The sequence below is a fragment of the Peromyscus californicus genome, unplaced genomic scaffold (genome assembly GCF_007827085.1).
Source record: "Peromyscus californicus insignis strain IS unplaced genomic scaffold, ASM782708v3 Scaffold_7__1_contigs__length_154581171, whole genome shotgun sequence".
NCBI classification, from domain to species: domain Eukaryota; kingdom Metazoa; phylum Chordata; class Mammalia; order Rodentia; family Cricetidae; genus Peromyscus; species Peromyscus californicus.
Window position 1 is genome coordinate 127,254,613 of NW_026294595.1, and position 14,318 is coordinate 127,268,930.

The window sequence follows — 14,318 nt, forward strand, 5'->3', positions numbered from 1 at the left end:
CTCTTAACCTTTGAGCCATCTCTCCAGCCCCCCAGACGGAGTTTGTGTATCCTTGGCTGTCCAGGAACTACCTTTTTAGACCAAGCTGGCCTCGAATTCACAGAGATCTGCTTGCCTCTGCCTCCGGAGTGCTGGGATTAAAAGCATGCGCCACCACCGCCCGGCACAACTATGTATATTCGTTTTGATATTTGGGGGCGGGGGGGGGGGGGGTGTCTCGCTGTGTAGTTCAAGCTGGCCACACACTTGCTCGAAACCTGTCTCCACTTCCCAAGTGCTAGGATTACAGGCACGAGTCATCATGCTCAGCCAAGGTCTTTTGTTTGATGGTGAGAGAGTAGCAGGACTCCAAAGATGCTATCAAGGGAGGGTGACGTGAGGTGTTTCAGGTTTTAAAATTATTATTTAGGTCATCTCGTCGGGAATGGACTGTCAGAACAAAAAGTCTATAAACAGAGTAGGAGTAGCAGGTTAGGCTAAAGATGACGGTGGCCTGGCCTTGTTTGTGCTGCTATCCCTTGTTGGCGAAGAAATGCAGGGATATTTGAAAGGCAGACCGAGGGACGCTGTGGCTGAATGGAAGTGACAGACAGAGCAGAGTCGAGGATTTTCCTAAGGATTTGGCTTCATCCCTGGGTGCACCCTAATTGGGAGCCGCTCGACACTAATCTGAGACCCAGATCAGAGAACTGACGCAAAAGAGCTCTTGGAATCGGACGATGAAATCGCGTAGTGCAACCAAGGCACCGAGTTCCGTTTCACAGACGGAGACGCAGAGGCACAGGAGACCCGCGGATGAAATCGGGGCCCCTGGGTGGGTCAGAGTGTGGGCGCGCGCAGGGAACCTGGGAAGTGCCACTGCACACCGGGTCCCGCCCCTCGGTGGGCTGTCTGCGTCCGAGGCCCAATAAAGTTATTGAAATTGACGCGGTTGCTAAGGAAGTGGGTCGCCGAGCCGGGTTGCTAAGGAAGTGAGCGGCCGCGTTCTCTCCCCATCCGGGGCAGCGGGGAATGGCTGAGCCCGGGGTTCGCCGCCGCCGCCCGCTCTCGGCTGCGGCTGCAGGTGAGTTCGGGATGCGGGGTCCCCGCGGGGCGCCCAGCGTTGTCCCGGCGTCGCTGCTCCGCGAGCCGCAGTATCCTCTGCCCGGCCTCTGGGTTAGCTGATCGCCAGGCTCCTTCTCGGGCGCTGCTGGCACGACCCCCAATCTCGGCCGCCCCTGCTAAGTCCTCACTGCGGTTCCGCGGCCGTAGTCACAGGGTCCGGCTGGGAAAGCAGCCCAGGAAGCATGTACCTGAGGTCCGAGCCTCGGAGCTATGCCTGGCTTGCTGTGTGACCTTGGACAAATCCCCTTGCCCTCTCTGGCAGCAACAGACCTCTCTGTTCAGTGGGGTCCTGACACTTGCAGAGGAGACGTGTGCGTGAAAGGGCTCCAGGTGGGAAGAGGGAGAGCGGCCAGGGTACTCTACTTGGGGACCAAGAGTCGTGTTTGAAGTCTGTGCTTGAGTTTGAAGCTGCATCGCGTGGCACTGCTCATCTGTAAAGTGGGATAATGGACTGCTGTGGGAAGCCAGTGGGGCAGGGCATCTGGAGTAGCTTGGCACATCTGGCTTTTTATTTATTTATTAATTAGCAGATGTTAATTGCACATAATAACGGGTTTCGTTTGTGTATATAATGTATTTTGGTCATGTCCCCCTCCCACTGACCCCCTTCCCTTCTTCTGGCCCCTTCTAATTCCATTCCCTAGAGCAGCGTGCAAAAACTTGGTACAGGGTTCTTTGCAGGAGCGTGGGCTTTTTACCCATGGCTACACTACAGAAGAAAATGCCTCCTACCCCCTCAATCACCATTAATTCGTTTGAGGTGCCGGGTAGGATGGGGGGCCAACAGGGCACCTCAGGAATGGGCGGGGTCTTGTGAGCCCCTCCCCCTAGCAACCGTTAACTGCCTATAAATCCTCGTGTAGGCGTGGGTACTTGTGAGCCCCCCTCTACAAAACACCTGGTTAGTGCGTAACACACTATAGTGAGGTATTTGGAATGGGTTGGAGCCTTCCAGGAGGGGAAAGATGTCTTGGGACCAGGGAACTTAGGTGTGTAGCTTGCCAGCTCCCGGGTATTCCTACCACCCTGGCCATTCCCCACACACAGTTGCACTTCTTGATCTGCTCAGAGAAGGGGAGTTGTTGACCTCTCAAGAGGTCCTGGTGGGAAGAAACCCAGAGATAAGACTTTGTAGATGGCGGCGGGGGGGGGGGGGGGGGGGAGGGGGTTATGGTTTCGTTTTGTCCTTGGGCCTTGTTCGTCACCGGTAAGTTTATAAGAAGAACAGGGGTATAGCTCTCTCTTCTGCGAAGTGCTTAGAGAGTAGTGATCATTTAGAGCTTGAGGATTAAGAAGTTTTTTGAGGCGTGTTATCTCATTTAATCCTCACAGACTTTGTCAGGCAGCCCATCTTGTAGATGAGGAACCTGTGCCTGAGAAAACTGAGTTGGCTTGCCTAAGAATCTGAGGCTTCCAGAGCTGGACATGCATTTTATGCCCTGCTCCCCAATGCCTCTGCTTTCTCAACAGTATCTGTTAGGAGGCCACAAGGGTATTTTTGAGTTGCTTCTAATTGCTTCGGCTAGAGGTTGTTCTCGCCGATGGCATGGAGACACGATCTCAGAAAAAAACTTGGTTGCGTTTGTTGCTAGCATATATTCATTTTGTCTAATAAATTTCGTTGACCTTTAAAAATACCTTTATTGCTGTAGTTTGTGTGTGATGTGTATGTGTGAGTGCCGGTAGGTGCTAGGACATGTGGAGGTGAGAACTCAGCTTCGTGGAGTTGATTCCTTCCCCCTTTATGTGGGTCCTGGGGATCAAACTCAGGTTGTCGGGCCTGCGTGGCAAGTGCTGTACCTGCTGAGCTGTCTCCCTGCCCCACTGTGACACTTTTATACATGAATGTACTGTGTTTTGCTCATATTCACCCCTGTTATCCTCCCGTTCCTGCTGATCTCCTTTCTCTCACCAAATACTCCTCCTTCTACATCTCCCCATGCCTTTGGCAACCCAGCCAGTTTAATTAGGATTGCTTCTAGGAACGGGAGCGAGGGGTTATCTATCTATCTATCTATCTATCTATCTATCTATCATCTATTTATTTATTTACTTACTTATTTTTGAGGCAGGGTTTCTTTGGCTGGCCTTGAACTCACATAGCTCCTCTGCCTCCTGAGTGCTAGAATTAAAAGCATGTGCCATCACCGCCTGGCAGTGAGGGGTTATTTATAAGAGCACAGGCAGCTAACTAGTGTTTTGGTGACTGAAGGAAGTGCCTCTTCCTCAGCAACCATCAAGTCCTATACACCCTCCCGGAGGAGTGGGCCTCATGGAGCCCTTCTCCCTCCATGACTGAATATTGATGGACTCAGTCTCGTGTGTCTCTACACAGGTAAGCACAGCTACTGAGAGTTCAGGGGGCCACAGCCACGTCCTACCCAAAGACAGCATTCCACTCACTCCGCTCCCTGTCCTCTGCCTCTTACATTCTTTCTGCCTCCTCTTCTGTGACGTTCTCTGAACCTTGGAGGGGGTAAATTTCCCCCTTAGGCTGAGCACTCAACAGTCCCTTACTTTGAGCACCTTGACCAGTTATGAGCCTCAGTCACCACTGCCCACTCCCGAAGAAGCTTCTGTCAGCAAAACTGACCTCATCACCAAATATTTAGAACTTAGTTTGGCAGATACATCGTGTCCATTTAGTAATGCAATAGTCGCTTCCCACTAGGGCCTATGTCTCCTCCAGCCACGGCCTTTGACAGGGTTGCAGTACCGGATGGGAACACTCCTTTCTGTAGAGCGGGCCTCAGAGCCAAGCGGAAGCTGTTGGTTACCTGTGACAGTCCCGCCTCTGTTGCAGCAGTGGGCACATCTCCCTGGGCATCCACAGCCGGTGACACTGTTGGTGACAGTTCTTCCCCAGCAGGCTGCAGCACCTTCCAGGCCTGTGAACCACAGCCAGCAGCAGGGAAAGCTTCCAGCTCAGTTTCAGCTTGGGTTCTCTGTGTCAGGAGACCAAAGCTTATGTACCTTCAGCATTAATTCTTACCATCTCATTCTGGTGGGCAACCAGCGGCTGTGGCATTAGCCTGTTTTGGGTCCCTCAAGGGCATCTCCAGTGATTTGAATGGGGACTGCTGAGACATCCAGCCCTGTGGATTGAACAACTGCCTGTTTCTTGGCCACTACAGTGAATAACAACCATTGCTGGACTACTGCATCCCGTAAGCCAGTCTAATAAATTCCCTTTTAATAAATACGTTCATTCTCAGTTCTGTTCATTTAGCAAACCCAGACCAAAATAGCATCATTCTCCAGCAGCTCATGGTGAGGTAGCCCACTCCTGGTACTAAGGTTTTCCTATAATAATTTATGGCATTTCAGGGGGAAAGAATCATTGAAATAGATAGCATTTAAAGTACGAACCCCCCACCCCATGCTGGAATGTGTAAGAGTGCCATTCTATGTCTCTTGGCCCCTCTTTAGTGAGGGGTTTTGGCTGGATGGTACTAAAGGCCCCATCAGTGCTGTTGTGGTTCAAGTCTGCAGTTGGCCTGCTGGGTTAAAAGCTTGGCCAGCCACCTTCAGACTGCACGCCACCCAGCAACGCTTACCGTGTGTATCACCGCTTCCTCACCCACAGAGCAGAGGATAACATCTTGCAGGGCTATTAGGAAGAGTGACTTGAGCCTGATCCATGTGAACTGCCTAGCACATTTGGTAAACGTTAGCCGTCATTATTTGGGTTTAACCTAGCACCTGTACTACATTTCATAGCCTATTTGTGGTTGATGAATGAGTACAGTGTGTGGTTATAATCTCAGGCCTGTCAATCTTACAAGATCATCATAAGCATGAGACACTTGCCACCGTAGCCTTATGTAAATGTTGGTGTTATTGCAGGCTTTCTCCAGGAACCAGGACTTCCATGCCAGGATGGGCTGCAAAGAAAGGAGAAATCTGGGGCAAGGGAGTGTAGATCAGTTGGTAGAATGCCTGCCTAGTATGCATGAACCCTGGATTTCACCTCTGGTGCCACATAGAGCCTGGCATGGTGGTGTGTGTCTGTAATCCCAGCACTCAGGTGTTAAAGGCATAAGAATCAGAATTTCAAGGCCACTTTGGCTACATATCATGTTTGGGGTCAATCTGAGCTACTCAAGGCCTTGTTTTGGGTTTTTGTTTGTTTGTTTGTTTTTCTGGAGCTGAGGACTGAACCCAGGGCCTTGACGCTTGCTAGGCAAGCGCTCTACCACTAAGCTAAACCCCAGCCCCTCAAGGCCTTGTTTTTATTTGTTTGCTTTAAGGAGGAAATTAGCCATAGAAATTGAGGTTTTGTTGTTTGGCACCAAATTCAGTAAATCTCTATCCCAGGGATATACAGAACATTGTACCCTACAACCTTCAAGGAACCCAGAACTTCATTTGTAAGTAACTGTCATTTGACAGAATTTGATCTCACCACCCGTTCGGTGTTAGGGGTTTACCAAGGCCATGTGCGCGCTGGGCGCTCACTCTACTGACCGACCCCATCTCCAGCCTCTTGGTTTTTGTTCCTCGATAGGGAAGGTCACCCTGTTGCTCTGCCCACCCTCTCATTTCCAGGCTCAAGTGATCTTGTCACCTTAGCTTCCCGAGCAGGTGAGACTGTGGGTATATGTCTTGACTTTCTGAAGGGATTCGTGTGTTGTGTTTGTCTGGCCACAGAGTCAGGCCACTGCTGTCTACTGTGTCCTGAGAGGTCTGCCAGGTACCTGGGGGTGGGAGCAGCGTGGGAGGGGTGGGGAGCCTCAGGTTGAGTCCACACCTCTTTATTTCCCTGTTTTCTTTCCTTCCCCTCCTTTCCCTTTCTCCTCTCTCTTTCCTTCCATTTCTTCTTGTCTTGCCAGGGTCCTGTCATGTAGCCCAGGCTGGCCTTGCACTTGCAGTCCCTCCTGCATGCCGGGATCACACCCATTTCATCTGTGGATTTTCAGGTCACTGAGGAAGAGCCTTGTCTTGTGGTCGTTGACACACTGCTGTCTGTATGGATCTTGATGCTTGAGTTCTGAAATGGGCTTTACTCGGGCTCACTGGTACTCTTGAGGAAGGGGAGGTGCAGATTCAGCTCTCCATTGGATGATGGGGAACCCCGAGGAAGAGAAGCCTTGCTGCTGGGAAGTGGCCCACCTCACATTGGTGACCAGGTTGTCGGACTCGAAGCACAGTGCTCTTGCTGCTGTGCTCTTGGCTTCATTTGTGTGACATCTGCTGAGCAACTGGTATGTGGCAGCCCTGTGCAGTCTGGGGATGACAGTGAAGAGATGGGCCAGGTCCTTGGTCCCACGGTTACAGTTCAGCAGGTGCAAACTGAAAACCAAAGAGTAGACAGACAAGGGAATCTGAGCAGGATGAGCACTGTGGACACAGTAGCTCAGTGGTGGGTTAGAACGTCACTTCTGGGGGGCGGGCGCTGCTGCTTCAGCTGAGTGATCAGAAAGGTCATCTGTGAGGTGGTGACATATTTGTTGAGGCTTACTTTCAGGAAGGGGCTCACGCTGTTGGAAGGTATATACCAAAAGGATAAAGACTCCAAGGTGGGAACAAGCTTGGTAAGTTCCGGAAACTACAAGACGTGGCTGTGATGGAGCGAGGTAGCTGGGAGTGCCAGTGGGAGTTTGACCACAGAGGGACTTACAGGCCGGAGTAGTCCAGAAGCAGTGGGGACCATCGAAGGCTTTTGAGAAGAAGGTGTCATGATGTAGGTGTTTTCGTTTTTGTTTTTTTTGGAGCCTGTCCTGGATCTCGCGCTGTAGACCAGGCTGGCCTCGAACTCACAGAGATCCTCCTGCCTCTGCTTCCCCAGTGCTGGGATTAAAGGCGTGCGCCACCACTGCCCGGCTTGTTGTTTTTGAGTGTGTGTGGATGTTTTACCTGTACGTGTGCCGATATTTCACTTTCAGCATGTCTACAGAGGCCAGAGGAGGTGTGTGATCTCTTGGAAGTGGAGTTACTGAGGGCTGAGAGCCACCATATGGGTGCTGGAACTTTGGGAAAAGCACTTCTTAAGCCATCTCTCCAGCCCCTAGCTGCTTTTTAAATTTATTTAATTTTTTTTGGAGACAAGGTCTCATGTAGCCTAGGCTAACCTTAAGCTCTCTATGTAGTCAACTAAGGATGAACTTGAACTTCTGATTCTTTTGCCCGTCTCCTCTGTGCTGGGGTTATAGGTACATGCCACCACATCAGCGCATATGGGGCTTGGGCTGAACTCAGAACCTTGTGTATGCCAGAGAAGCCCTCTACTAACTGAGCTACACCCCCAGCCCCGAGTTTTTTGTTTTGTTTTGGAATCACTTGGAGGGCAGATGGTGAGGTCCAGTGCAGAGTGCTCCCCTAGTGTGCTCCGCCCTCTGTTCCGTCTCCAGCATTGCAAAAGGAAACACAAAAGAAAGTGAATTCATTCTGGCCTCTGGCTTATGAACTTGAGAGAGCTTTCAGTGGCAGCCAGAAAACTAGGTAGGAGGTTAGTAAGATGGAGGTGGCCTTCTAGGGTGGTGGCAGCAGAAAGACATGTTTTGGAGGTAAGGCCAGCAGGATGGGAGGATTAAGGATGACTCCTAGGTTTTTGGCCTGAGCAGCTAGGTAGATGTTAGAGGGGCCATCTGCCTCCAAAACATTAGAGGACTTTTTGGAGAGGTGCCCTGAGAGAAACAACTGAATTATTCCCAGAGGCCTAAGGTGTAAACAGTACCTTAGGCCCTTGGAAAGAATCTCCAGCTTCTGCTGAAGGAAGACAGCCAAGAGCATCTGACAGAGCTCCACCTTGGGCATCCAGAAGACCTGCTTTCTCTAGGCTGGCCCTGTGTCAGTCTGTGGAGCAGTAGGTGTGGGCTCTGCTAGGGTCATGCTTACCTGTCTCAGACTGTTAGCATTGCTGTCCTGACTTGTGGATCTTGGCTGATGGAGGCTGGGATGAGCCTAGCCAGCCAGCTCTGGGGGAGAGCATAGACTCACTAGCACAGCTCACTCCCAGTGCCTCAGATGGTCATGTTCTCCCTGCCAAAGTGCCTCTTTCCTGGCCGCTGGACAGTAGGTCTAAAGGTTCAGAGCATGTTAGATGGGGGGAAGGCTTTGAAAAGCTGCTATGTTCTGCCAGAATTCCTAGAGGACTCTTGAGAGTAGTAGCTCATCCAAGCAAGAGATCCAGGCCTCATTTCACACGTACCAGTAACAGCCTTTGTAAATTTGGCATTCAGTGGTGCATGTTCAGCATCGTGGACAGTGAGACTTATGACTGCACCATCTGCTACGTGTAGCTCTGGTGTTTATGGTGCTCCTTCCTGGGCTTCTCGTCAGCTGATTCCCAGTCAGTCGTGGTCATGTGGAGTATGGGTTGTCCTGTTTTCAGGTGAGGACATTGAGATACGGAGAGGTCACTCCTGTTTGTTAGTGTGTTAGGTGCCCGCAAGTGCTGAGGTAGGTAGATTCTCCCTGGTCCAAGTGTGTTGTGCCTGACAGAAGTACCCTTGTTACTGGGTGCTTCTTGACAATACAGTCTAAGCCTAGATCGGAAAAAATCAGAGTCTGGATTTCACCACGGTCCCTAGGTACACTTGCCTACAAGATCTCTAGTATACTCACCTAGGTGATCGGAAGCAGAACTAGGGACTCCTTCCAGGCAGGCCACCATAGCTGCAAGCAGTGCAGCCATGACCAAGAAGGAGGAGCTACTGGAAGATCTGAGGGTGGAGCCACCCAAACAGCTGGATGAATTTTGGGTGGAGCTATTCAAACAGCTAGATGATCTGAAAATGGAGCTGCCCCAGCTGTGGATCACTAAAATAACTGTTGTTGTCACCGTTATCTGTGTATCCAAGATCTGAGTTGTCAGATCCATCTCCGGTGTCACCATGGTGAACCAGACTCAGAAAACCCTGTAAGGAAGAAGTACAAACCCTTGACCTACAGCTGTAGATGATGAGAGCCATGCACATGCCCCACCTCCTTTACCACGGAGTGGCTGTGCCTGTGCAAGGATGGGGTCGTGGCCTGAGGTTGCCCCATTGATGAAACACAAAGCTGGCTGAAAAAAACCCAAAACCCTCGGACTTGGTAGTGATAACAGCGAGGTGATAGTGTGTCGTGATAGCTAATGTTTGCTGAGACAGGCGCTTGCAAGCCCTCTTTCATTTCAGAGCAGTCTTGTACAGGAACTGTTCCTCCCAGTTCCCAGAAGAGGGAAGTAGAGACACCAAGAGTCAAATACTTCCCACATATGCTGATCCAAGTCCACTGCTCAGCCTATTACTCACTTCTCTCTAAAGAAAGCTATTTATGCTGGGCGGTGGTGGCGCACGCCTTTAATCCCAGCACTGGGGAGGCAGAGGCAGATGGATCTCTGTGAGTTCAAGGCCAGCCTTGAGTTACAGGTGAGTTCCAGGACAGGCTCCAGAGTTACACAGAGAAACTCTGTCTCGAAAAACCAAAAAAAAAAAAAAAAAAAAAAAAAAAGCTATTTATTATTTATTATTGTGTATGTTTGTGTGTGCATGGTGTGTGTGTAGATGTGGGTGTGTGTGCCACAGTGCACCTGTGGAAGTCAGAGGACATTCTGTAGAGTCAGTGTTCTCCTTCCACCTTTATATGGGTTTCGGGGTTCAGACACTGCTGTCCACTGAACCGTGCGGCTGGCTCTACTGCCCTCTCTCCCTTCCACAGAGCCCAGAGCCTCTTGCATGCCAAGCACATACTCTACCACAGAGCTCCATCCTTGGCCCCATCTGTTCTCCCGTGAGCAGTGACCACAGCACACATGAGGTTTGTCACAGGGCTCTCTTCTGTACCTGGGTAACTAATTTGAAATGCTAATAGAAACAGGACACCAGTCCAGGTACAGTGGCACTTGGTTATAATCCTAGCACTCAGGAGGTGGGCGCAGAAGGGTCAGGTGTCCAGGGTCAGGGCTACACAATTCCTTTGAGATCAGCTGGCCTTACAAGAGACCCCCCCATCCCCCATCTCAACACACAAAGGAACAGACCAAAAAGTAACTTCAAAGGCTGTTTGAGGAGGTAGGAAACTCCTTGGGCTGTTTTTAGAGTAAAGTAGAGTCTCAGTATTTGATGGCTGAGGCTACAGAGACCCAGCTGTGGGCTAGCTAGGCTAGCCCTCATGCTTTGTAGTAGTCTAGCTCTGGGCCTCTCACAGCTGGAGTTGGACCCCTCAACTGGTTCTTCTTCCTGCCAATCACATCTGCAGTGGGAGAGGAGAGGGCGGAAGTCCTGCAGCACCTTTAGAAAGTTTCCTGTCCGGGGCTGGCAAGACTCAGTGGATAAAGGTGATGACCTGAGTTCAAAGTGGAAGACACATTTAGTGGACAGAAAGAAGCAGCTTCTGCAGGTTGTCTTCCAGCCTCGTGTGCGCGCACAGTGGCGCTCACCCATGGGTGCACACACAAACAGATCACCACAATATAACAAGCGTATTTTTAAAAATTGAAAACAACACAAAGCAAAACTGGTGGCGCACACCTTTCACCCAGCACTCAGGAGGCTGAAGCAGGTGGATCTCTGTGAGTCCAAGGCCACTGTGATCAACATAGCCAGTTTTAGGCTAGCCAGGGCTAAATGGCAAGACCCTGTCTCAAACTCATCTCCCCAAATTTAAAAATATTTCCAAAGATTTATTGGCCAAGCCTCTGCTAGCACAGAAAATTCTGGCAGGATTGTAGTGGTAACTCTGCCACCTTTTTGTGACGTGGTAAATAAGTCAACCTGTCTGGACCTCAGTGTCTGTCTCTCTCTGTGTGTTTATGTATGTCTGTAGCTGCACACACAAACACACGGCTGGGCTGTGAGGTGGACATTTTCTTTTCTCTTGGCGCCTCTATGCTGGTCTTTCTCCTAGACCTTCTGGGGGGCTTTCAGGGCACATTTCTTAGAACAGTCGGCTCTTCTTGTCACTGCCACCAATCTGCATCTTTATTTATTTATTTATTTATTTATTTATTTAGGTTTTCGGGACAGAGTTTTGCTGTGTAATAGCCTTGGCTGTCCTAGAACCCACTCTATACACCAGGCTGGCCCCAAACTCCCAGAGATCCGCCTACCTGCCTACCTGCCTCCTGAGTGCTGGGGTTAAAGGTAGGCGCCACTATCGACCGGCAGCATTATATCTTGAGGTGGGAATGTTTAAGGATCAGTTAATCCTGGTGACACATTGTGTCTCCTCACTTTGTCACCTGATTGCAGACGCTGAGCTCTTCACTGCTGGCAGATCTATCTTTAGCATGCTGTTGTATTTAAATCATAGTTTGCATTAGAGATCTCTCTCACCAGTGATAATGGGTTTTTAGTTTGGGCACTAAACTTTCTTTTTCTTACACTAGAGCACAGTATAGATGTGGATGTGGTCCAGGTGACATAGAAAGATGACTGGGATTTGGGACATGAATGCACTGTCACCCACACTGGGGTCCTTCATAGCACCTTCAGCACTGGTATCAGTGGGGCCGTGGGGCCTTTTGTGTAGGACACAGACTGGGCAGAGTAGGAGCTCTGCAGCACTCCCTAGCAGCCCAGGCTGATGACTCAGGAACCTGAGCACAGAGCTCACTGGTAAATCGTGGAACACAGTGTCTGCTCGGGTGACTGAGATGACCACAGACGATGCTCTTCGGTTTTTCAGGAGGAGCGGTGAGGAGTTAGAGACGCCCTGAGAAATGGCGCCTCTCCTCGATGCTTCACCCGGCAGCCTTTGTAAAAAGGGAAAATTTTCCTGTTTATGAAAAGAAAAATTATTTCCATTGAGGAAATGTCAAGGAAATCATGAAAAGATCAAAGTAAGGTTCACCCCAAGTCCTATCACCTAGAAATAACCCTGTTAGCTGTTACTGCTAGCTGTTACATGGGTGCAAATGTGTTCTGAAGTGTGTTTTACCTTCGAGATCTGCAGGTTCTGCGTGTGTCCCCTACTGTCCCTAAGGCTGTTTCCAGGGTTTAGAGACTATAAATAATGCTACTGAGAAAACGAGGTAGCGAAGGTTCTCCCCCTGCAACTGCATCCTTTGTCCACATTTCTGGTTTTTGTTGTTGTTGTTTGTTTGTTGTTATGGTGTTGGGGACTGAAACTAGTGTCTCTTGCACACTCGATCACTAATCTGTGTCCCCAGCCCATTTCTTCCTTTTATTTTGAGACAGGTTCTCACTAAACTGTCCTTGAACTCAAGCTGGCTTTGACTTTCCAATGTTCTTGCCTCAACCTCCCCAGTGAGACTGCTGGTGTGTTCTACTGTAGCTGGTTGTAAGTATTTATATTTTCAACCATAATTAAAAGAAATTATTTAGTGAAAAGTCGTTGGCTAGAGAGTGTTTTTCCCCTTTCCCATTTTGGAAACCTCAAGCACAGAAAGTAGAAAGGGGCTGGGTATGGTGGCGCATGCTTTTAATCCCAGCACTAGGGAGGCAGAGGCAGGCAGATCTCTGAGTTCGAGGCCAGCCTGGTCTACAGAGAGAGATCCAGGACAGCTAGGACTGTTACACAGAGAAACCTTGTCTCAAAAAAACAAAACAAAACAACAACAAAAAAAAGAAAGAAAGGAAAAGAAAAAGAAAAAAATAAAGTAGAAATTAACCATGACCTGTCTCCTCCAGCCTCTACCATCACCAGGCAGGCCCTCCACTGGCCCCATCTACTGCACCCTGATTATTTTAAAACAAATTATAGATCATTTAACTTTATCTGAAAATATGTATATCTATCTAAAAAGATAAACTTATTTTTTTAAACATTGACTTTTATTTTATGTGTATGTGTGTGTGCCTGCATGTATGTCTGTGCAGCACATGCAGAGAAGTGTTGCCCATGGAGACCAGAAGATGTCAGACCTCCAAAAACTGGAATTACAGGTGGTTGTGAGCCATCTAATATAGATGTTATGAACCAAATCTGGGTCCTGTACAAGAGCAGCAAGTACTTTTAAGTGCTGAGTCAACTCTTTAGTTCCTCTTTTAAAAAACATTTTATTTTATTTTATGTAGTGTGTGTGCTCACAGGTATGTGTGTATATGGTGTATATGTGTGTGCAGGTATGTGTGTGTATGTATGGTGTATGTGTGTGCATGTGCAGGTGTGTGTGTGTGTGTATGTGTGTGTGTGCATGTACATGTGCAGGTATGTGTGCACCAAAGAGTGAATGTAATAGTCAGAGGACAACTTATAGGAGTTGGATCAAATTCAGGTTGTCAAGCTTGCTGACGAGTGCTTTTTACCTACCGAGCATCTCAGTGACCCTAGAAACTTCATGTCTTCCCTGGATCAGTACATGGAATGAGAAGTTTTCGGCTGGAAGGCTTTCCCAGTGCAGTGGGAGTTCAGAGAATGGTTCTGAGTGTCTGGGGACTCGGAGAATGGGGTGCACTGTGGGTGAGTTGACAGATGATACAGCCTGGAGAAGGGACAGGGCAGTGCCTTCTGTCAAAAAGGAATGTGTACAGCATTTTCACCTCTAGGAGTGGCTCCTACTGCTTCCTCCCACCCGTCCTCAGGTGTATGCCTGGGCAATCTTGATGACACTGTTAGAGAACAGCCACACCATGGCATTTAGCCATGATTAAAAAATCGGAAAAAAAAAAAAAACCCTGAGGTGATCTGTGCAAGAAAAGTAGAATTGTTTATTGTATATGCCACCTGAGGTACTATTGTTCGTAAAGAAGTAGGGGACGGGATTAGGAAAATGGCTAGGTTAGTAAAGTGCTTGTCATACAACCATGAGGAGATGTGTTCTGATTTCCAGAACCACGTAAAAAGCTGGGCATGGCGGTGTAAGTGCAATCCCAGTGCTGGGGATGTGCTGACTAGCCAGGCTAGCAAATCAGTGAGCTCCAGATTCAGTGAGAACCCTGAATAAAAAAATAAGGTGGAGAAGTGATTAAGGAAGACCTCTAGTTTCCAGTCCCACACCCATGCACACCCACACCCACACACAAGAAGTAGGGGAATAGGGCAGGTGTGGTGATGGTGATGCACACACATAATCTTAGCACTTGGGAAGAGAATGCAGGAAGGACAGGAGTTCAAAGTCATCCTCAGCTACATAGCTCATAGTATGGGGCTAGATAGCCTAGGCTACATGAGACCCTGCCTAAGAAAAGGAGAAAGAAAGGTGAGGGGAATATGAATGGAGCTTTGCCACACTGTGAGTGGGGGCTGCTGATTGACACAACACCCAGGCTCCCTGGAAGGTGTCCTGGAAACTTGAATCTATTTGTAGTAATTTGTGAGTATTTCAC

General features: G+C 49.2%; 1 protein-coding gene across 4 annotated transcripts in view; it reads left to right on the forward strand.

Moving 5' to 3' along the window:
* Window positions 1-931: 931 nt before the first annotated feature.
* The window catches only part of Kif3b (kinesin family member 3B), a 41,342-nt gene continuing 27,955 nt past the window's right edge, over window positions 932-14,318 (forward strand). For 2 of the 4 annotated variants that reach the window (XM_052725679.1, XM_052725681.1), the window contains exons 1-2: window positions 949-1,063; window positions 12,228-12,330. The gene's annotated coding sequence lies outside the window, so the exon portion shown is untranslated. Of the gene's footprint in view, window positions 1,064-12,227; window positions 12,331-14,318 lie in introns of all 4 variants that reach the window. The other 2 variants (XM_052725677.1, XM_052725680.1) reach the window with 2 other exon arrangements.